The sequence below is a fragment of the Plodia interpunctella genome, chromosome 10 (assembly GCF_027563975.2).
Source record: "Plodia interpunctella isolate USDA-ARS_2022_Savannah chromosome 10, ilPloInte3.2, whole genome shotgun sequence".
Classification (NCBI taxonomy): domain Eukaryota; kingdom Metazoa; phylum Arthropoda; class Insecta; order Lepidoptera; family Pyralidae; genus Plodia; species Plodia interpunctella.
The window spans coordinates 705,603-730,472 of NC_071303.1; the positions used below are offsets into that span (position 1 = coordinate 705,603).

The 24,870-nt window shown below is 33.9% G+C and overlaps 1 protein-coding gene across 1 annotated transcript in view; it reads right to left on the reverse strand.

Moving 5' to 3' along the window:
- LOC128673322 (knirps-related protein-like) overlaps nt 1-24,541 on the reverse strand; it is an 82,573-nt gene extending 58,032 nt beyond the window's left edge. Inside the window, exon 1 of the mRNA XM_053751098.2 lies at nt 24,112-24,541. The gene's annotated coding sequence lies outside the window, so the exon portion shown is untranslated. The remainder of the gene's footprint in view (nt 1-24,111) is intronic.
- Between the last annotated feature and the right edge of the window lie 329 nt (nt 24,542-24,870).

Consider the following 24,870-nt stretch of genomic DNA (forward strand, 5'->3'; position numbering starts at 1 on the left):
GATAGTGTGTGATTCCTAAGATTTAGATTATATAATTGTTGGGCCGTTAGTGTTTTATAAATTAGATTTATAAAATATTTAACACTAAAATATTATAATGAATTGCTATAGGAATATTCAATGTTTATTTAACGCAATTTAAACATCACAGTGAGTTTTCGCCTTTAGATAAACTGGCTGATAAGATGGACGATGCAATATTCATCTCATTTCGTGTTGAGTAAATATGTGTTTTATTATATAATTACTGGGGTTCAAATTGCAATGAAAGGTCATCAGATGTGCCTGACCTATTGTTTTCACTATCTGTAATCAATTTAAGGTTACAGTTATTTTATGAATGGGCATAAATAAATTGAATTAATGGATTATAATTTTTATTCATATTAGTTCTGTAAATATTTGATAGTGACAATAGAAATAAAAGTAATTAGCTATGTCGTTTAATTGGATTAAATAAATTTGAAATAAATTTGCTTCATATATATAATTGATGAAGGACTGTATTATTTCGATTTTATTAGTACAAAATGTATGGAAATATAATAAAACTATGTGGAAATAAATTCAAGTTAGTCTATCACTTAAAAATTAATAAGCCTTTTAAATAACCGATATGTTATCGCCCACTTTCCGCATTTCGACCCTAGGGTCAGTGTGGCTGATACGGATAAAGGTGGTATAGGAGTGCTATATCAGTGCTGGAGTAGTGCTATATCAGTGTTATAAGACTCCGTGGGAATCTCATAACGCGATTGACTCGCTTCGTTATGTAGAACGGACTGTAATTGCTTGTGATGAGTGATAGCAAAACATTTTTATGTTAAGAACATGATTGAGAAGTCCGTAATGATTCTTTTTTTAAATGCGAAAAATCAAGAGTTGAGAAGTATTGCAAGTCAAATTATTTAAAAAAAAAATAGTTTTTAGTACTGGCCATAAAGAGTGCTATAAAGACAATTAACGTGCAAATACAATCAATATAAAAGGTAAAGAAAAAATCCCGCTTTTTAAATATTGTGACAGTATGCTTTTTTAGAATATTTATATGCAAATTGGGTGAACAAAGTATCAAATTGGATTTATCGGCTTTTAATGAAAAATTTTTTAAGGACGAAATACGTACACGTCATCTCATAAATACTATTGTCAAAAAATGATATTTTTCACATTGTCTTGACAAAATATATTTAACACCTAATTACGTCAGAGTTCACTATTACATCATAAATTAGTCATGCCTAAAAGCCACTCACATTTATTCAAACATGGCAATTAAGAATCCTGACCTACGTATCTGCAAACCGTGTAAAAACCAATATTTAAAAAATAACCTTTTTGAAGCTAAACTGAGGTCATAGTTTTGTAGATCGATTTTATAAAAACAAAGAAGGAACACGATCACAGAATAACAAATAAATGTTGTGTAGAAACGCCAATTAAATAATACAAACACATTATGTAACGCTTTAATTACAATATTAGTTCCACTTTTAGTTCCACTTTTATGCTGTCTGTACACGCGATCTGTGATATCAACGTCAAGAGTCACGTATTTTTTGTGGAACTCATAATATATTTTTTATCGATTGTCGAAGTTTTGCATGAAAAATATTTTTTAAATAATCAAAATGCGTTGTCGCTAATGCTAACTCACGATGATTTTAAACAAATTTTAAATATCCAATATCGTATTTCAATATATATATATATATATATATAGTGTGATAAGAAAGTTGATATCAATTATTTATCTGCGGGGGTGGCAATAGCCTGCACTCAACAGATTTGTGGAAAAATTAAGGGGAGGCCTTTGCCCAGCAGTGGGACACATCAATAGGTTAATAAAAAAAATCTGTGAACCTCGTTGTAAATTTAATAGTAGTCAGAGTTTATATAATTATTATCTTTGAAAGTATTTAATAAGATAAAAAACTCTATTTTAGTTGTTTACTCAAAAATACCTCACCATTTAATTATATATTAAATTTATTATTTTAATTTTAATTTATTTTGTAATGTCACTTTCACATAATGTAATATTATAACATAAAGTACTTTTGTATACACTCAACCCCTATTAGCTCATTGTGTATACTCAAATAACAACTCTATCCATATGAGCCAACCCTAACACGAGGTATATCGAAAACTGTGAATTGATCAGCAAATCCGCGCTGCCTAGTGGCCCTTCTAATTGTAATAGCCAATCGTAGCTCGTTGTAATCATTAGTGTTCATTATGTGTACACCTTTATGTTAATTTTTGTTGTGTGTTTATTTCTCGAAAAGATTTCAAGTCAGGCAGTATTGTTTTCATGCGGACCTTGGGCGTCAAAGCTACGTATGCAACCGGGACTCACTAAAGAGGAGTCCTGGGAATCGCTACGACGACCTCGGTGGCGCAGTGGTAAAGTGTTTGCCTCTGAACCGAGAGGTCCCGGGTTCGATCCCCGGTCGGGTCACGATGGAAAATGATCGTTTTTTGATTGATCCGGGTCTTGGGTGCTTATTTATATATGTATTTGTATATAGTATCGTTGAGTTTGTATCCCATAACACAAGTCTCGAACTTTGGGACTAGCTCAATCTGTGTGATTTATCCTAATATATATATTATTTATTTATTTATATATTTACTGACCGTGCTCGTATGGGAGAGGCGAACAGATATATGAAAACTATTATAGATTGATCTCTTTATTTAACCATTTACGAGAGATCATAATTAGTTTTTGTTGAGAGAAATATTCAGGCCATGGGGAGAAACAAAATTTTGATATTATGTAAATGTATCTGCTAAAGTAATTTTGTTTGCTTGTTTGTTACCTCTTCACGCTCTATCTTCTCAACCAATCTTCTTGAAATTTTGTATACATGCAATTTGAAGTATGTAGAAGAACACCATAAGAAAAACAACTGTTCCCGTGGGAAATTCAAAGTAGCGGACAAAAGCTAGTATGAAATCAGTCACAGTCTATTTTTGAAAGAGTTAACGTGCCCAGTGTTAGACGTTGTTGGTTTAACTAATACAGTTCAAGTTAGGATTAAGGGCTGGCAATAAGATTAACTGAAATTTTATTTAATAAAATTTAATAATGTAAAATACGTGGTCCCTTTTGTTTCGCATTATTAATTTTGTCTTATTGTTCTTTGGCATAAAATATTTTGCCATAATCAGGTCTAAGGCATATTATATACGTAAAATCGATAGTAGGTATATCTAATTTAGAAATTAATCCATAATTCCCTAATAACATGAAGGTGTGTTTGTTTGTCCTTATTTTATTGGATTGAGATAATTGGTGTGTAGATAATTGGAAGGCTGGAGAGGGTCGTAAGTTTCTTCTGAGGCCGAAGCCACGGGAAACAGTATTATATATTTCAAAATACATATATGACCGATGTATATATAAGTATTATGATATGTTTTAACAGTTTCTAGTAGTCTGTACAATGCTAGTAGCTTGCAAAACTATAGAATATTCATCAAGACATCGACAAAAATGGATTTGATATTCATAGCAACCCCATAAAATTGTGGTCGTAAAAAACTGAAATGGCGAAACTATAAATGAGTCTCCTGTGTCTGTCCGTAAATCAAATGGATAAATACATAAATAGTGTCGTCTTGAAAAACCATGCCTTTAAAGGAATTAATGATAAATCTGGATGTTTCATTAAATATTTATTTCTGAGCATTAATATTGAACATTAGCTGAGATGAAATTTATCACTGCCATATAATTATAAAGCCATTTTCTTTAGGTACAGTCTACTGCATATAAAGTAACACGTGGACTCCTATTTCGCAGCAATACTAGGGCCGACTCGACTTTTGCTCTGCTATGCTGTGTTAACTGAAGCTTATATTTCGAATTGCAATTAGAACTTTGAAAAAAATTACGAAATTCTTTTGGTTACGGTCTACTACACTACGCGACAGCACAGCATAGTACAGCAGCTCCTGTCGAGTCCAGCCTTAGGAGATTCATCCAAGTTTCTGATTTCATTCATAGCTATGACACCGCAAAGTCCAGAACCGAAAAAAAGCTATTATCAGCTAGATTTGGCTGTGAACATCTTTGGGAATGATTTTGTTGCCTACAGATCCCTTAGTCGTCGTATACTATAGCTACGAAAGAACCAATTCTATGCCAAAAACCTAACGACATCGTGCACCGTTGTATTACCATGATATAAAAGCTAATGGTCTTTGCTATTATGTCGACTGTACTATAGATTTACAGTGACAGAGTTGTAAACATGTCCGACCGTCTCTGAAGACTCAGTTTTATGGAGTTTTGAACTAAACTGTTGTATGAATGTATGTGTATGAAATTGTAATAACTTTGTGGTATAATGCATCTGAAGTGGTTATTTGACAATCAATTGGTTTGATTAATCAACACAATGTATATAATTTGGTACATTTCGAGTGGCGTTTTTGATTATGGAAACTATTTAATTGTTTCAATCAAATTTTAGTCTAAATTATGGCATTTTAGTTGAATATACTGAATTAAAATGAATTACAGTAACCAGTTCTTTATTTATAATATTATTTCAATTAATTATTTAGAAATAAAGACATAACGGGAGAGTCACAGTAATTTTTCCGAATCTAGTCCTTCATAAAGTCACATTTTCACGTAATCTTTGACAAAAAAATGCTCAAACATAATGAATCTCAAATTTTTGTAAAGTGACAACCCTATACCGATTAAGCAGTGTTTGTTGTCGATACAAGCATTGAGATATTTCCAGTTTAGACCGTTACAATGTGTTTGTTCAGCATTGTTTGAACTTTTGTTAGTCGCGTTAATTGATAAGCTCGTTTCGGAGTCTATAACTGGGCGTTTTCAAAAGGCCTAAAGCATGTTAATATTAAATTCGTATTGCAAATTCACCCTTATTACAAGAAGTACAGTCGATCGCATGTCAAGATATCATGCATCGATTTTTATGCCGCGGTAAAAGGGCATTGTAAAATAAAAATATTTTGTTTTATGTAGTAACACAGTTCTAGTGTTCAATCCAAAGACATTGATACTAGATCTCCGTAGCATCATATTGAGCTATTTGGTCAATTTGAAAAAAGACTAAAAGTCCAGTTTCAGCCCGACTGTTGCCCAATTAGGGTCAGCTGCTTAAATTAGAAGATTAACACACGATTTCACACTTCGAAGTATGCGATATTATTGGGAAAATCAATAGAATTGTTGACTGATTAGAGTTTTAGGAGATATCGACCTCAAAAAACAATCAGTTTTGTTGTATGTCCCAATTAGCGGGATTGTCTTGATTGAGAAGTCCACTGGGAAGGGCCTCACACATAGATGTATAAGGTCGTTACTTATAGATTTCAATATTGAAAAATGTTTTTTTTTATAAAACACCCAAACCTTCCTTAGGAATCACGCTATCTATTAAAAAACCACCGATCAAAATCTGTTGCGTAGGTTTTAAAGATATAAGACAGCGGGAAGCGACTGATCTTTCGATGGTCGGCGCGACACCTGTTATTCTATTATTATCATTACGCTTCTCCTCTTTTGGAATTCACGGCACTAAGTCCGGTCCTTTGAGAGGCTTGCGTGGGGATATGGATCCAACACGTAGAGGCCCTTTGGAGAGTTTTAATGTTATGTAGGTCTCCAGCCAAAGCCCACTCCCGGATATACCAGTGAAATGATATGCCCATGAGCAGGTCTCGGCGGGAGTGTGAACTATTGCAGAATAATGGATACGAGTACTGATCTATGGAATGATATTTGGATGGACTGAGAATGGGCTGTTGCAAAGAGTTCGGACACCTGCCGTAATCATGATAACTGACTATTCAGTGGCAGGTGGTATTATTATTATTCTAAGTCTATTTAGTTATTTATCTATTGTATAGTTTGTTTGGCTTCAGACATATTTAGAACTGATATCGTAAACAATTTTTGTTTGACCTTTGATAACTTGATTGTTTTCTTTCTTGCTGACAGATGACATATGAGGAAATTTACCCGAGCGCGTTAGTGTCAGAGTTTAAAATGTCAACATTTGTCATTGCCCGTCCACTTACTAAATCCATAGTTTTAAGTAATTTTTTGACGAAAGTGACAAAAACGAATAGACAATAAGTCATTTATAACATCCGAAGTTGAATAAAAAAATAATTTGGTTTTATATTAAACTAGCTGTGCCCCGGGGCTTCGATCCCGTGTTCGGAATAAATGTGTTATTCCAGGTTATTTTCTACCCGTATACCAAATTTCATAACCAGTCTCGGTCCAGTAGATAATGCGTGAATATGTAACAAACAAACAAACTTACTATCGCATTTATAATATTAGTTGGGATATTTTTGCGATATTTGTGTAAATAAAATTTATACCATGAAATGAATTATGTAGAAATTGTAGAAATATAAATTGGAATATCCTTCACCTATAACTTGCGCTAATAATTCCCGAGATACACCGTCACAGACATACCTACAACTAATCCTCTATAAACATGTCCGGATTCACGCGCTGAATCTCGCAAAGTTCAAACGTATTTTGACATTACGTTTGCACATGCCCATTGTATGGGACGAAACGAAAAATTATTATTTTGAATATAGTGTTGGCTCTAAGCTGGACCAGTGTTCAGTGTTTGTTTAGTTTGAAATTGTAAACAATGATCCCGTTTTTACAATTTCAAACGAATTGAACATTTCTATAAATTTAATTTCAATGTCTGATCTCAAATTCATTTAATTATGTGTACATGACTGATTACAATGTGACTTTAAGCATAATAATTTGTTTATTTGAATATTTTTCTTATACTCAAAATTACTGATTGATAAGGTTAAGCCTAAAATCTACTAATAGGCAATTAATACTCAACACATTTCCTCAAGTGAATACGACAGTATATATACTATCGCTAAACTTTGGCGGATTGCTGCTGGTTTTTCATTGCGTCATAAAAGCTCTCACATAAACTACGCATTGTTCATTAATTCACCTCTGTGTCTGTCTTCAGCAATAGTGTGTAGTTGGCATGACATAATGATAATATAGGGTGATTAAAATTGAAATCTCGTACGACATTGGACACAGTCAGCTGACAAGTGCTTCGATTTCGTAACGGAGGTGAAGACGTTGCCACATGACGATAATGATATTTATAATTAGATCACGCGATCTAGAACACTGCGTTACGTGATAAGTCAGCGGGTTAGCTATAATTTCATCGCTATACAGAATTCATATTTACATACCGTCTCTCTCATAGACGCGAATATTCGCGTGTTCTACATTCCCGGTTATATTATTCGTGGCTGTGATGCCCCATAGCCTTTTGTTAGCGTACAAAAAGTTGCCTAAAATAGATGGCCTTTAAAATAATTAATATGGTACGGTAATGTCAATTTTGTGAATGATTGATTTTGGAAATGATTCTTTCTTCCTCAAGAAAATTTACGGGTCGTAATGGTAGCGCGGCCGCAGCGGTCGAAACGCTTTGAGAACCACCAAATAATGTAGATGAATATTTTAGACAAAAAATAATATTCTTTTTAAACGTTACACAAGTTATGTTACCATAACTGAGCTACGAGTATTAAAACATCACTATTGTTGCCTTGCTATTGAACTAAAAAGTCAAGAAACTAAGCGGAGTTTACTCCAGCGTAAAGCCATTCACAATAAAAGTGAAAAAAAAAAATACTCGGCCCAGTTCACACGGGTGGCCGCCTCGCTGCCTCATATAGCCGAGGATCAAGTGATAACCGAAGAGCGGAGAATCACATAGCCATATGAAAAAAAACGAATTTGATATATTTTTTTTATTGACGATTATTATAATACGAATGCGCCTTTCTTGCCGTGACGGTAATCATACTCATACGTTATTACCGTCGAATCACAATATATCGTGGTTTGTATTATGTTTATTATTGATCAAAATAATAATGTCTTGTGTGAGGTGAAAGATCATATTTACAAAATGTTATTCCAAAAGTACTTTGTTGATTAGTAAAGTCAGGCAGACAGAAGGAAAACACGTATAAACACGTGTCACACTGTTTAAAGATCTTGACACCTATCATTTAAATATTTGAAGTATGTAAATTAATGAATTATCGATACCTTGGTTTAATCTGTTTTGTTTTGTTTTGTTTTGTAGACCTTAAAATAATAATAAACCATATTTACAATCAAATTGATTTCAAAAGTATTAAAATTCAATACATATATCTCAGTTTATCTACAACATATTAGTCAAACATAAAAAATGTGGTTACACGGTCAATTCTGAACACTGAAAATGCGTGCTTTGATTGTTACATCGCGTCCTCATTGAGATTAATTTACGACACGATAAATGTTTTGTAGATTGTTAATAAAACCAAATACCACAGAGAATATATACATACGTCCAAACATATAGTATTTTCGTACAGCGTCAATAAGGACAACGCCTTAGGAATTGACTTGCGTTAAAGTTAAAATCGTAATTCAATTCGAGCTCCTGTTTAACTTGCCGCTATCGTTTATGTCTTGGGCCGGTCAACCTTGATCTTGCGCGTAATGAAGTGCGCCAGTTGCGCGCGTGCGCCGGTGACGTCACACCATTGTTATTTAATTGGTGCAGTCTAGTGCAGTGGGTAGTTGATACTTTTCGTTGACCATCCATACATGTTTCAATACTAATAAATGCGAATGTTTGTGTGTATGTTTGTTACTCTTTCACGCAAAATCTACTAAATCTATTGTTCAAAAATTTGGTACACGGATAGAATATAACCTGGAATAACACAGACACTTTTTATCGCGAAATTCCCACTGGAGCGAAGCCCCGAGGCGCACCTAGTGTATAAATAAATATTTCGAAGCTGTTGTTACTAAAAGTTGAATGAACTTTTACACGCGACGATATTTTCGGCATTGAAAAGTTTTAGGTTCATGTTCATGTCAATCAGTCTTACTATCTCATAAGTATACAGAAAAAATGAAGGTTCTTCTACTATAGTTCAGTCACGGTGGCAATTTACATTTCAAATATATTCGACTAGCTTATGACCGCTGTTTCGCATGCGTGATTTCCCACGGGAGCAGTTATTTTTCCAGGATGAAAGGAACTTCTCCGTACTTTAAACTATATGTATGCAAAATTTCAAGAAGATCTGTTGAGTTGATAGAGCGTGAAGAGGTAACAAACAAACTTATTTTCGCGTTTATAATTAGGATTGTATTGATATATAATATCACCGTTTGACAAGTTGTGTTACATATATATTTTTATACTATATATTAACCGCTTCTATCTCATCCTGGCCTTATAAAATTGACGAAATTTATTTCTATGTATGTTATTAACTTCCTAAGCCGAAAACATTTGTAAATAAAATGACCACACGTCAATAATTAACGTTAATATATGTTGAACAGTTGACTCTAATTCCTATAGGCATAAGGCGCAGTCTTTTTAGACGTGCAGCCAGATATATTAACCAGATATAAACAGTTAATTGCATATATTGATGAATTAGAAGATTAGTTTTCGACTATAAAGCAGTAGCTATAGTGAGACACGCCATAAAGGCGATATTAGTACTCACTTTAATGGAAATCTTTTTAATGTGGGGAGTTAGGAATCGAATGGTTTAAAATCTTATAACCATAGTAAATCTGTATCCCAATGCAATTGAATTTTATCCAATTTAATTTCAACTCACGAAGAAATGGGATAAGAATTTAACTGGATACATAAATATTATCTTTTATGGTTTTAAATGAGATCATTCCTTGTTCTTGTTTCGTCCCGAAGTCGTGGTCCAGTGGATGAGATATTCGCCTTTGACCGGTCTCAGATTCGAATTCTAATCATGCCACATGAGTTTGTATATCAATCTGGCTCATTAGTAATTTTCATAGATGTATATTTTCTTTCGGTAACGGAAAAAATTGTGAAAAACCAATTTTATCAGTTGACTATTAAGTTCACTACTGTGTACACGACTTCTTGTAACTAGATACAGTGGTAAAAGTCGAGTGAGATGCCTTTAGGCGACTTAAATAAAATCTGATACTAGTGTCAGCAATGTCACACTCGATAAGAAATCAATGTTATTAATACTGATGTCACCATTAACCGAAAATATTCTAAGTATGTAGCGGTCATTTCAACAGTTAGATTGGAGCCATTGTTTCCGAGACCTGTGCCACGAGACGCACGGACAGTAAATCAAAACCAGCTGGCATATTAATTTGGATGTAGCATCAGGTTGTACAGGTTGAGTTTAAATGAGGAGATGATTTAATGTCATTCGATTTAGAGTTGAATGAATTGAAAAATGTTTATATACTAGCAGCGCCCCGTGGCTTCGCTCCCGTGGGAATTTCGGGATAAAAAGTACCCTATGTGTTATTCCATGTTATATTCTACCCGTGTTGGTACACGGGTATAACAATCCGTCCGGTAGATTTTGCGTGAAAGAGTACATAATTACACACATACATCATCATATGTATTCTTTCGCATTTTTAATATTAGTAGGAAGATTGAAACAGACACACACATACGCAAAAAACACAAGTGTGTTTTTATTATTTTTGTGTATGTGTGTGTCTATGTCATCCTTTAAATTATTCCATGGAATAATTTAATTGTTCTATTTTTCGGTTTTAAAATTTATTTTAGTTAAACACAAACCTTGTCTATAATAATATGGTTAAAACATAAATCTACCATCACTTTTAATTGCATGCTTTTGCAAATCGACTCAGCCATTAAAAAAAAGACTGAATCATTATCATACACATAATTTCTTTAAACAAATAATATGTATTTTCGCACCTCATGTGAGAATGCATATGCAATGTATTTGGTTATACCCGACATAGATAAATTATCCTACATCATTACAAGTTTTTTGGCATAACACAAAATGCACACTGAAGTATGTAATATATCAATATATTTTGACCAAATATTATAACTAATCGAAGCCAATACGCGGCAAAAAATTACTTACTGTTAAGTGAATGGCAGAAGTGTTAAGTTATACAAAATATTTAAAGGGTGCCTGTGTATTTTTTTTTTAGCGAATTAATGATGGCTGCCCGTAAACTTGATGGCAAATAAGATACTTAATTATATTACCTCATTTTAGCATAGACTAGTGTAGAGAAGTACGTACATACACGAACGTGATTCTTATGTTGAAAAAAAAATCGTTAAATTAAATAATGTGTAATTTTTTTGGTATAAAAATTTTTAAATAGTTAATATTAGTTTGTAAATTGAAACAACGTTTAAGGTGGATGATTTGAAAATTGCTGTAGCTAACATTATTGTATTTTGTTATATACAAGTAATTTAATTTTTATAAATTTATCTATAGCAGTAATAACAAAGTTCGTTTGTATCATGCTGTGCGCTAAAGTCCATGTTTCCATACTAACATTATAGGTGGGAAAGTTTGTCTATCTGTCATGCTTTAACGGCTGAACCGCTTAGCAAAATTAAAGAAATTTGGAATAGTTATAATGACCCGAGGTCAAATATAGGCTATTAATCTAGTGCAAATATTTATCTAATGAAATATAAGACACACTTTTAACTATACCAAATGTCTTGGAAACTGTATCCAGATTTTTTTTAAGTTTCTTAATTGTCGAAATAAGTTTAAACAGTAAAACAATTAAAACAAAACACCCTGTGAACGAACCCTTTCACTTCGCTTTCGACAAATAAAAAAAAAGCATCGTAATAACAAGCCTGTCATCGCCAAATTGACAAATTAAATATCAACATATTACAACTCGCCGCCATCAATCATTCAACATTGCACCTTACGGGGTCGCGATAGAGTTTGATTTAGTGATCCATGATTTGATGGGTGATGTCAAATTTTTGCTAAGGCGTAATTAGAGAATGGAGATGGGTGTGAGGCAAGGGTCATGCGAACGGAATGATAGAAATCATCTCCTTCGAACTGACGAAATGTGTGGAGCGAAATATAGGCGGAGGCGGAAGTAATTTAACCCTTGAAACGTAAATTTAAATGAATGAAAGCGTACCTTAGGCTTCGATGCTGAGGAGGTAACTGGGGCAATGCTCAGAGGATCTCTTCTCTCTCTCTCCCTCTCTCTCTCTCTCTCTCTCTCTCTCTCTCTCGAGACAATGTAATTTCACAAGACATAGTAATTTCAGCATTGCTTCTTGGCGGTGGTCATTCCGAAATGCTAGTAATTTTGAGCTTGTGAGAAATTACTGTTTGAAATAAAATTTGACGTGAAAAAGTGCCAGGGAAGGTCTAATTTTTGAATAAATGATTTGATTTTGATAACCTATCGCTCGCTGTTTCTTCGCTTTATGCGTAATAGTAGTTTTATTTGACACAAGCAATTGGTGTAAGACTCACTTTTGAGATTGAAATATATTGCAGAAGTGAAATAGAAAAAAAATATGTGTCACACTTGAGAGAGCGCGAATATTTATGGTAAATTTTAAACAATTTACTATAATTATATCGATGAATAAATAGATACAAATTAATAATTAAAATGAAAAATTGTATCAACTTATCCGCCCGGTATTAAAAAATAAATCCGCTCTCGCTTTAGACTTGGGCCAAGCGGTAATATGCTTCGTTTGCAGTTAATTAAAATTAATAGTTGTTAACTGACCGGTGCTATTGTAACTAATGATATATAAAACGAGCGCGAGCTACCAAGAGATGGGCGAATGCCGGTCAAAAGGTAACTTTTTCGAAAGGTCATCTTTTTCGAAATATATTTTCCTTCTTTACAAAAAAGGGCCTTGACAGACGCCAGACGGACAACGAAGAGATGGGTTTCGTTTATTCCTTTTCAGGTACGGAACCACCTCACTGAACAAAACTCAACGGCTCATGCTAACCATAAAAGATTGTATTGGCATTCGATGGATACAAACATTTAGTACATACACATAACTGTAAATAGGAGTAAATATTTTCCAGCGTTAGGAATCGAATCGAGGACCTTTAGGCGGACAGGAGTGGTGACCACTAAGCCACGATTACAGCTTTATTTCCTACCAAAGTTTAGTTGTAACACAATTTACGTGAGCAAACTGTCCACAAATATGGCGGAGCGGCTTGGACATAAACAGTTGTCGACGTCGGGTCACGACTAGGGATGAAGTTGCCGGTATTTTGTTCGGTTAAATTACGACTGTGTTCTTCCTATTGCCTGAGATCCAAGCGAGTAGTTCTCATAGCAAATAGCGATTGAGACGTTGCTGGACGGAAGGTTTCATTGTTAATTGTGATGGAAGAAAATCTCTTGTGTTTCTTAGTGTGTCGACTCTGCGAATACGAAAGTAAAGCCGAAAAAGACAACACTGACATAAGACAGTATTAACTTTATATATTAGCTTTTTCATGGTTATTGAAAAAACTTCTTAATACTTTTATAGCCTACCTACAAAGTATTGAGAAGACTTAATTGATTATGTTTGAACTCGGGTTATTAACATTCTCTCGACCAAATGTCATTCAATTCAATTCAAAATTCTTTATTTTTCTCCACAATCTATAAATACATTAACAAAGTAAACAAATATGTTGCAAATTACATTTAAGATTGTGAGAGACTGCTGCCTAAACTAAGTAGAGCTTGTATCTCAGTACACCAGCCTCTCCCCACTTGGTGTACATAGTGTCATATTGTTATTAAAAAGTAAAAGTATAAAGAAAAACAATAAAACAACGAAAAGCAATCTATAAACAAATATATAATACAAGAAGAAAAGTTTTTAAATGATTTATGTAATTGCTCAAATTAAGCACTATTGCTTAAACTGTAACAAATTTTCTGTACAATTATAATCAAGATCTAATAAGTATTCTTTGATAGTCTTTTTACATAAGAATTTACTTTGAAGATGAATTTCCACCTAAATCGACCTACCTGTTAAGCCATGACAACGTGACAGACAGACTCTTGCAAACAAAATATTAGTAAAGATATCCATAAATATTAAAAGGAAAATAAGTAGATCAAGTACTTATCCAAACTATGTACAAGTACACATCACAATGAAGGGATCATTTGACCTCTCACCTCATTTGTCGCCTATATTCTAGCATAATTTCACGCATATTTCGCAGACCGTGGACCCGCGGCCGGTTCCCACGTACCTGTAATGCCACCTAATGGACCCAGACATCATAATCGAGAGCTTAGGGAGAGGGCACACTGTAGGAATGGATTTTTCGTCGTTTCGCACCGCGATGCAAACCGCGGTGCGAAAAGCCCATGAGGATTTTATGAGTGGGTCCTTATGGACTACGTGTACGGGGCGAGCTGATAAGAAATTTATGTAATGTGTTGTTTCGGACCAATTATCTTTTCATAATAAATAAACTCCGGATTCTACACATTATAAAAGTACTTCAAATATTTTTTAGGAAAAGTATTAAGGTCCATCAACCATCGTCATTGGCGCCACTGAAACTACTACCCTATCGAAATGTACTTAGGTTCGATTTTTCCGTGGTGTGAAGAATTTATTCGAATAAATAATAAATAAGTACAAAAAATACAACCATAATTATTTTTTATAATTTAATTTAACAAGAGAAAATAACCAATCTACCCCACAGCCAATTATATATAAAAAAGCATACTTCAGAAATAAATTATAGAAATACAATAATATCATAAATACCATAAATTAATTCCTTACTGGACGGGTCCCAATGGTCCATATGTACCCATAAAAATATTATTATGATAATGTGTGCACTCTCCTTTATGTTGAATCGCGTGTATAGTTCCTTTCCGACCATATTACATATTGCAATTGCGTTGAGTATTGTTACGTAACTTTTCTATTTATATCTTTACATATGAAAACATCTAAAAGTTCACTTCACTTTTTAATATTATGATTCCATTGTTTAGCCTAAAGCAGTGGTGGTGTAATGGTTGAAACGCCCGCCTGTGGATCGATAGGTCCCATGTTCGAATCATACTTGTGCCACATGAGTTTGTATACCAATCTATAGTAGTTTTCATCGATCACCACTTGCTTCCGGTGAAGGAAAACATCGTGAGGAAACCTGCACACTGGTTGATTCTTTTTAACTTGTGTCTGAAATTGAGAAGGAAACGGAAAACGACTCCATTAATAATGAGTTAAGCTAAGAAAGTTGTTGTGTGTGTTTCATTCCACGTAATAACCACGATCCTGAGCCATGAGGAATAAGACTATGAAGAAGAAGAATCGTTTAGCCATCCGATGGTTCCGCTTGTGTCAAGGTTGCGAAGGACCCTGTGACCATACAAATATATCACAGAGCATTAGTTTAGGTATTTTATTTATTTAAGTACATACAAACCTAAAAATAGAAAATTCTGCTGGTGAAAATATCGCGGGTATGTTACAAGAAAAGTTCTATAAGACAATATTATTTAATAAAATGTCTTTTTCTTGTTATTCAGTACCAATCGCTGACATTGATATGAGGCCTCTGTCATGGCTTCATGACTACAGACACTTAGTGAACTAAATATTCAACTAACTAACCAAATCATGGTTTAAAACGTAAAATGAGTTGTTAATGAAATATATTGGTCAAAAACGTGCCGTTGTCGACTGAAACTTTGATTATATTCGCACTTATCTTGAAAAAGACGCGACTCAGTCGTTGCTCGTCAGTTTCTATGAAATTTTCAAATTAATTAATTACTTATAAAAATAGTTATCTTTCTCAAGTTGTTCAACAATTGCGCGACTGTGTCGCAACCGTCGTCGGCCCACTAATTTGTCGTAGACTAATTGTTGACAGATTGGCAATAAATTTTCGACCTCTGGGGTTCCGGGCCGCTAAACATTGTTGAAATAAAGACTTGACGCGCTAATTTCTCTTCAAAATTGATATTTTTATCTATTTTCAACAATTCTTTTGGAATGTTCACTAAATCCCAAACATAATTTTATGAATTTCAAGAAGTGGGTACTCAGACCACACACATATTATGATTATGTGTGTTCGAAGGAGTCACATCATTCAGGAGATAAGTAATTGGAAACAAATTGGGCTTTAGTTTAGTGTAATCGTAATGTTTTTATTAACTGCTAACCCATTCCTGATTTGTATGGTTCTGATATTTTTAGTAACCTATTTCAATGTCACATCTGAATTCGCAGTATGTGTTAGTGTATTAATAGCCACAGTACGGCATAATCTTTCATAGTTTATATTTATTTATTTCGCTTTACATATATATATATATATATCGCGAAGCCGGGGCGGGCCGCGAATCCTTCAGTAAATTGAAATATTATTTGCAAATTTCTATTGATTACTGAGTGGTGGCGTGACGACTCGAGTTACATTGATTTGCTTTATATTAATTAACAATACTAATCAACCTAATTAAACATGGCAATTCGCCATTATCACTACAGACAGATCCATGCATGCAACTTGTCATGAAGTTGGTTGTGTCACAGTATATCTACATGCTTTATCGTGGTATACAAGTGTTTACTAGTTTATTCAGTGTTTTATTGTATATCTATATACTACACGGGATACGATCACGATTAATATGACTGAAAAAAATATTTATTTTCCGTAATTTCTTGACTTGAAAATTTCTTAAGTATTTTGATAAAATTTCATGAAAATTTCCGAATTACTTCAGGAATTTCCGTTCAGAGCAATTTTGAAATGTTCGAGAGCAACACATCGCTACACACAAAGTTTAACATTAAATTTGTTTATTTTGAGATTCGTATGAGACGTCATTGGGAATTTATAGGTAGGTTACAGGGTAGACAGTGTCAATCTAAACGTTAGTGACTCTTCAATATTAAAGTTGGACAACTGTGTATTATTTATTAAACTGTGGCGTAGCGCTATACAAGTATAAGAACAATAGAACCTTATTGGTAATAATCCTGGTGTCAATGACCGGGTAATTATGAAGTAGGCGCAGATATAATTACCAACACGCGACCGTTGGGTATACAGTGTAAAGGCAAACTGTGACCTAATGGCGAAAGATGTGAAGAGATGAATTAATTCGGGCGAATTGGCATGGTCTTGATAGCTCAGTGGTTCAGAGCGCCGTCCCGGATAGACAGGGACGTGAGTTCGATATTTTCGCTAGCTTCTTTCTATTTTTTTTATATCATTTTCGGTTTTTGTTACTCTAAAATTCGTCGAAGACGAAAAATTTATTTGACAATTGATATGTAATCAATCTATATTCTAAATTTTCGGCCGAATAAGTTGATCGTCACAAACTTAGCATTTATGTTGTAATAATAAAAGATTTCCCGCACCTCACAATCTCAAAATATATTCGTTAAACGCTTAATTAAACTCTACTAGATAAAGTTACAACGGAATATAGGATACGTAAATAAAACCATTGGAAAAAGTAGTACATTTAAGGCCTCTACGACATCGCGTATTTATTTAGCTCCAGTTTCTACTTAGGGCATAAAAAATGTCGTATTTAGAACGGCAGTGAAATGTACGAAGCCCCATAAGGGCCGCCACACATTAATTAAGGCATAGCTAATGAGAAAAACTTGGGAATGTCCCAATCATGGGGCGTTTATGCAAAGTTGAACCGTATAATGCGTGTGTAAAGTTACTTTTTGTCTATTTAATTGAATAAGGAAAACTTTATGCAGGTGTTTAAGCATGAGGTTATGAAATTGAGAATTTTCGAAGAATATATCCCCATATATAAAATCCCCCGATTTTATTGATGTTTGAGTTTTTTCTGTCATATTATTGGATTCTCGTGCAAAATTATTAACATTTCAATTGAAGCATTTTTTTTATAACTTGAAATAATTATAGTAACCAAATTGAAATGGAATTAATAAAACTATTACATACGAATAAGACTAGATTACTAAAACATTTAGTAGTAGGGCAAATTGTATGTCGTAGACACATTATATACATAAATACCTACGCGTCATGTCGTGGAAAAGTGTATATTTAGAGAATCTTTAAAAAACACAGACATTTTTATGTCAACTTTCAAATTATGTATTATTTCTCAAAGCCTCGTACCACCGGAATACTAAACAAACGCTGTAAAAAAAAAGACGACAAACACAACAGTTTTAAGTTTACTTACTTTTTACAATTATGTAAACAAGTTTTAAAAATAACATTTTAAATACACCTATTATGTATTCAATAGCCTTCAAGAACCACGTAATACCAGTAATTTGGCGAGAGATGGCGCTGAATCTTGATTGGAGCTAAAACAATTGTTATTGTCCATTGTCGCTTAGTTTTTGTCCGTCTGTGTGGTGGTACCGTGCGAACATTTCCCAGGGCATATTGTCCACATATAATGTTACGTTTTTATCATAAACTGGTAAACATAATGGTGAATTGTTCAATTCAATTCCTATTTAAAATGAGGTCGCGTTATTTTGTTTGTTTATTATGTGATTTCGTAGTAACTATTAATAAGCTGCAAATTAACTGTTATACGTGAAGATCACTAGATACTGTGTATACAAATACTACCGTTAGATGGCGGTAGACGTAAAAGTCGTGACATATGTCTATAGACGACATAAATATAATCTGTCACTATAGTGCAATAAGACATTTGGGGGGTTAAGAATGAGTTGCAGCCACTAGGATAGATGAACTGTTTATTTACAAAAGAGTGCAAAAATTTGTGAGGATGCATATATGTATATACCTACTATCTACTGGACCGATTGTTATGAAATTTGGTACACGGGTAGAATATAACCTGGAATAATAGGGTATTTTTTCCCATGGGAGCGAAGCCCCGAGGCGCAGCTAATTTACTAATAAATAAGAAAATGTAGGTCTAATGACATTAACTATGCACCCGAATATATATTTCTTTTATCTATGACCCGTACACTATAACGCCACCATAACATTTTTACAAAATTTTTAATCAAAAAAATTATATTGACAAACTATGCCACACTATATACAGAATTTTATTACGAAATTTTCCTTTCAACAACGTCGCAGGTGACTAAAACCAAAACAGTATGTCAGCTGTATGACAACGTTCTCATAATATGATATGTACAACCTATTTTCTTTGTTAGGGTAAAGGTCACACTTTTGCTACTAATTTGTACTTCTAAAAATACTTAAAGATTAAAACAAATCCTTGAACTGAACTCCGAAAATAGCACCATTATTAATGCATTAATAACAATTCTTCGAAATTGTTTTTGAACAACAGTAAAAGATGTTGGATCTTGTTTGGGATTAATTTAATTTTTTTGGGATTACTCGCTGCGAACTGGGCTTTCGCACCAGTGGGAATTTCGGGATAAAAAGTACCCTATGACTGTGTTATTTCAGGTTATATTCTACCCGTGTGTGTACCAAATTTCAAAACAACAAACTTTCGCATTTATAATATTAGTACGATTGCTAACTGTTGTCCGACTTAATTCGCACAATGGAATTAGATATAACTTTAACAACTACCCTCATATAATATTATATTATATATCAATATACAAAGTAGCGGTCTAAAATCGAGTGCATTGGTTTCGCGATGTTTTGTCACCGGTGACAGCTTGTGTTATGCCAGCTCAGACCGTCGCTGAACTCCGACACATGCCGACGCGAATGTGTGAACGTTGCGTAGTTATGAGTGATTTTATTTACTACAACGAAAAACCAGCAATGTATACCGAATTGGCTAAATTTTGGCAAATTGTGACGACAGTGTGGAGCTGGCATTATGGAATACTAACTCAACAATACTAAGTATATTTTTTGACGTATAAATTAGATTAGATTGAGCCAGCCCCAAAGTAAGTTCGAGACTTGTGTTATGGGATAACTCAACGATACTATATTTTGTAAGAAAAACATATATAGATAAATATCCAAGACCCGGGCCAATCAGAAAAAGATCATTTTCCATCATGACCCGATCGGCGACCGAACCCGGGACCTCTCGGTTCAGTGACAAGAACTTTACCACTGCGCCACCGAGGTCGACAAACATTAAAAATCGAAGTCAATTTGAAAAATATAATTTTCCAAATTTACCTGAACGGTGATTGAACACGGGTCCTTCGACTTGAGATTCCAGTGTGATAACCAATACGCCATAGAGTTTTTATTTATTAATTTAAACCTAGGGGCTTGTCTCGGTTTTGCTCGTGTAAAACCATAATAAATTATACCTACGTGTTCCTCAGGAATCATACCATCTATTGATGAAAATTCGTCGGTGAATGTTTGAGTTTATCTGTTGGGAAGAATGGAACGCAACTCTAATAGTTCTTTTTCTGTGTAAAAGAACTATTAGAGTTGCGTTCCATTCTTCCAAAATACATAGAGTGACATAGGCTAATTTTTATTACGTTTTTACCCGAGCGAAACCGGGGCGAGCGTTAGTAGTCTGTCAAAGTAAACAAAAAATTGACACGTTACATAGTAATTCCCTAATCAATAACTAATTAAAATGTGTACGGATGTTAGCAAGCGACGCTGACGAGCCATCATAACGGCGGTCTATATTAAAAAGTAATTAATAATTAAAAATTAATAGTCGCAAGACAACAAACAAATGACTACATTCTATCAAATTATATCTTCAAGATATTGTGGATTATGTCCAACTATCTGTTTGATCCAATGGTGGTCCATTGTTTGTGAGATGATGCTCCCCAATTGTAGGTATTTTGACATTTATATTTTGTACAATAAATCCTTACATATCATAAAATCTATATACGCACATTATAAAAAGTAACCTATGTCACTCATGAAGGTTTCGCCTATCTCTGTGCCAAATTTCATCAAAATTGACCGAGTAGTTTTTGAGTATATTACAAACAAAAATACAAATCTTTCCTCTTGATAATATTAGTATGGATAGTATGGGTTTGAATGGAACTGGATGGATTGCGTCAATTCACTACATAATATGAAACAAAGTGGCTTCCCGCTGTCTGTCCCTATGTATGCTTAGATCTTTATTACTATATTATTATTTTTTGATGACCTCGGTGGCGCAGTGGTAAAGTTCTTGCCTCTGAACCGAGAGGTCCCGGGTTCGATCCCCGATCGGGTCATGATGGAAAATGATCTTTTTCTGACTGGCCCGGGTCTTGGATTTTTATCTATATGTGTATTTGTTATAAAATATAGTATCGTTGAGTTAGTATCCCACAACACAAGTCTCGAACTTACTTTGCGGCTAGCTGCAACAATCTGTGTGATTTGTCCCAATATATTTATTTATTTACTAAGAAACTAGGCAATAGATTTTGATGCGAGTTTATTAAATAGATAGTGTGATTCCTATGGAATGTTTATGCGTGTAATTTACTAAGGTTTAAAACCCGAGCGAAGCCGGGACGGGTCGTTAGTGAAGTATAAAATAGAAGGGAGTGTTAGGTGAAATGAAAAGTGACAGAGTTAAACGGAAGGAGTCAACATGCCGCGCCGACCTCACATTAGTGGCTAAGAGAGAAAAAGGATAAGAAAGTAGAAAGAGATGTCAAGAATTTTTAATTACCATAAGTGCGTTTATATAAAAATGTTCCTTATTAAAACGCACTGATGTTTGTCCTTGTTGTGCAAAATCAAAAATCAAAATCAAATCATTTATTCACAAATTAGGCCTTCACAGGCACTTTTTCACGTCATATTCTAAATTAAATGATGTTTACCAAAGCTACAAACTACTAGCATTTCGGAACGACCACTGCTGAGAAGAAATGCCGAAAGAAACTCATTCAAACAGTGTTGGTCCCTATCATGCCAGATCCGCTTACCATTAATGTTTATAGTGCACTTGTTTATAGTTGTATACTTTTTACCAAGTAATATACATATATGTCGTGTACATAAATTCAAATTCAAATCATTTATTCAGAAATTAGACCTTCACAGGCACTTTTCCTCGTCAATTTTTATATTTATAGTTATTTCTCACAAGCTACAAACTACTGGCATTTCGGAACGACCACTGCTGAGAAGAAATGCCGAAAGAAACTCATTTGAACAGTGTTGGTCCCTATCATGCCAGATCGGCTTACCATTAATGTTTCTTACAATGTTTTTTTTTCTTTCTAATAATATATAAAAGTACATAATGTACATAATGTACATAATATAATATATGTCACTGCAAATTATTTATCTAAGTAATTTGTGTACAGTCAATATCACGTCGAGTTACCCTGCATGAACTTCTACGGTGTGTTAATAGCGACGAGTTTGCATTGAATTTGGGTGGTGTGCTTTTGACTGTACTTTGTTATAGGTACTACTAAAAATATATAAAAAATGGTTAGCCTTTCTGGTATGATGGAGAAACCTTGTTCAAATGAGTTTCTTTCGGCATTTCTTCTCAGCGGTCGTTATTTCAGTGATTTATCGTTTTTGGACAAATACGAATAGGTATGAAAAATTTCCTTCTCAGTACTGTTAAATATGCGAAATTTTAAAATAAACGGTCAAACAGATTTAGCGTTAAGAGGGAACATACAAATAGATAAACAAATTCACTCTCATATTACATACTGGCTGTTTACCCCCAGTTCCGCCAGCGGTAGTCTTATGTCAGACACTAGGTCAGTATAGGTTATTATCACTAAGTCATAAAAAAAAAACTAAATATATATATTCCAAATTTTATCGAAATCGGCGCAGCAGTTTAGCCGTAAAAACGTAACAGACTTAATATTAGTACGGATTAAGATTTTTAAAATATCAAAGTTATATAGGATACATGTATTTATGATTTTTTTTTTAACGCGCATTCTAACAATAGCGCGCATGCGCATGTCGATCCATTTTCATCTTCATTATTGTTGAATTATCACTTCGTCGCTAAAATATGTGTTGCCATATAAGTAAATAATTTAATTTAATTTTAAAGCTGTTGAATATTGACGGCTGTGAATCACTGCTTTATTTGTTACGCAAAAAAACATTGTTGTGTAAACTTGGCTTTGTTTATTTTTATTTAAATCCGGAATTATGTCGGAAATAATTATATACTGGCTGCGCCCTGGGGCTTTGCTCCCGAGGGAATTTCGGCATAAAAAGCACCCTAGTGATTTTCCAGGTTATGTTCTACTCGTGTACTAAACGTAATAATCCAGTCCAGTAGATTTTGCGTGGAAGAGTACCATACATAGACACACAAACTTTCGCATTTACAATATTAGTGGGATGTTGAATTCGAGTTCGCCCTCGTAAATTTATTAATTATTATTAATTCTAACCTTATTCAGAACTATTTATATTTAATATTAATATTTATACTTTAGAAGTACTAATTTCACGTCACGTCGTCAATTTAGTATTTCTCAATAAGCTACAAACTACTGGCGTTCCGGAACAAGCATGGCTGAGAAGAAATGCTGATAATTATCAAACTCACGCAAAAATAAGGATAGCTACGAAATAGTTAAGGAAATTGCCATTTTTGTTGCCAGTTATAAAAAACTTTTTTGAAAATGGACTTAAAAGCATAAATGGTTGTCTTTATCGTATTCAAGTAGACGAGAAGGGACTAAATTTTTTACTTATAGATACTACATTTACCCACCCATTTAGGTAGTAATAGTGTATTGTACTGATCGGCTGAGGAAGCAACCGAAAACACGCTCAAATGAGAGATTGATTATTTTTGCAAGTTCATGTCTCATTTGTTGCGAGTCTGTAATACGCTTTGAATGCGTAAAATCAACGCGCTGGTTGAACGTTACAATGTTATGCGAATTTTCAGATTAATTTATTATAGTTTTATTTTGATTTATTATATATTAAAAAAAAATATATATATATATATATTTAAAATTATGTAAAAATTGGTCATTATGGATCTCCTGACGAATGCTCGTTGATGTCTTTTATAGGAACGATCTCAAAATCACAACCTTGCTTTGTTTTATTATTAATAACGGTCATTTATATTAACTATATATACTGTAAGTTATAAAAAAATAAAAATTGAATAGGTATGATATAATAGGTATATTGATGTTGTGCCGAAAAAAACAGTTTTTTTTTACTTCGGGAACATGTTGTGAAAATGTTTGTTGATAAATAAAAGCTCACCTTGGTATCTTTGGCGTTACTTCAGCAAACCAAAAACGGAGACGTTAAAAAAATCCCACAAGCACTTTTCACAATCTATTGTAAATTAAATTTTCAGTGTCAACGAATTTCACTTTACAATTACTATCGTTTTCAAATGTCACAGTCCAGTCACTTTCGATTAAAACAAACACGAGTCCAATTTACAGGAACTCGCTAACTGAAATTCAAAACTTCAAACGAACACGCCAAAAAAAAAAAAAACACTACTGTCTTTAAAAATAAAACTGGCTGGTAATCTAAACTAATTATAAGATTTAAAAATAAAAAGTCCGGGCACTGGCCATCGTATCGAATTCACGATTCCATTTTTTGAAATTCGATTTCGAACGCGCGTTGTCTTTGCCCGATGCGCGCGCACGAATGATCGTGGAGGTGGACTCGCTTCTTCGGCCGTCGAAGGGGCGTGGCTAATTCTAACGCAACATCTATCTGTATCTCTGTCCCGCTCGCTCGTAGGCAGTTTGGCGTACGTCTGTCTCGCTCGTCTAACGTTTGGTGCGTTACCGTTTGGTGGTGGTGGTGCGCCGTGAACTTTGCCACTGCGCCGGCGACGCTACGATTAATAAAACGATACGAAACAGATCGCGATGCGATTAGACTATGCGCTTTTCGTTTCTGCGCATATTGCTTGCGATAATTGAATTTATTTTGAAAAAATATATTTTTTTTTATTGAATTGAGAAATCTTCGTTTTTTTTTTTTAAATTAAAAACTGCA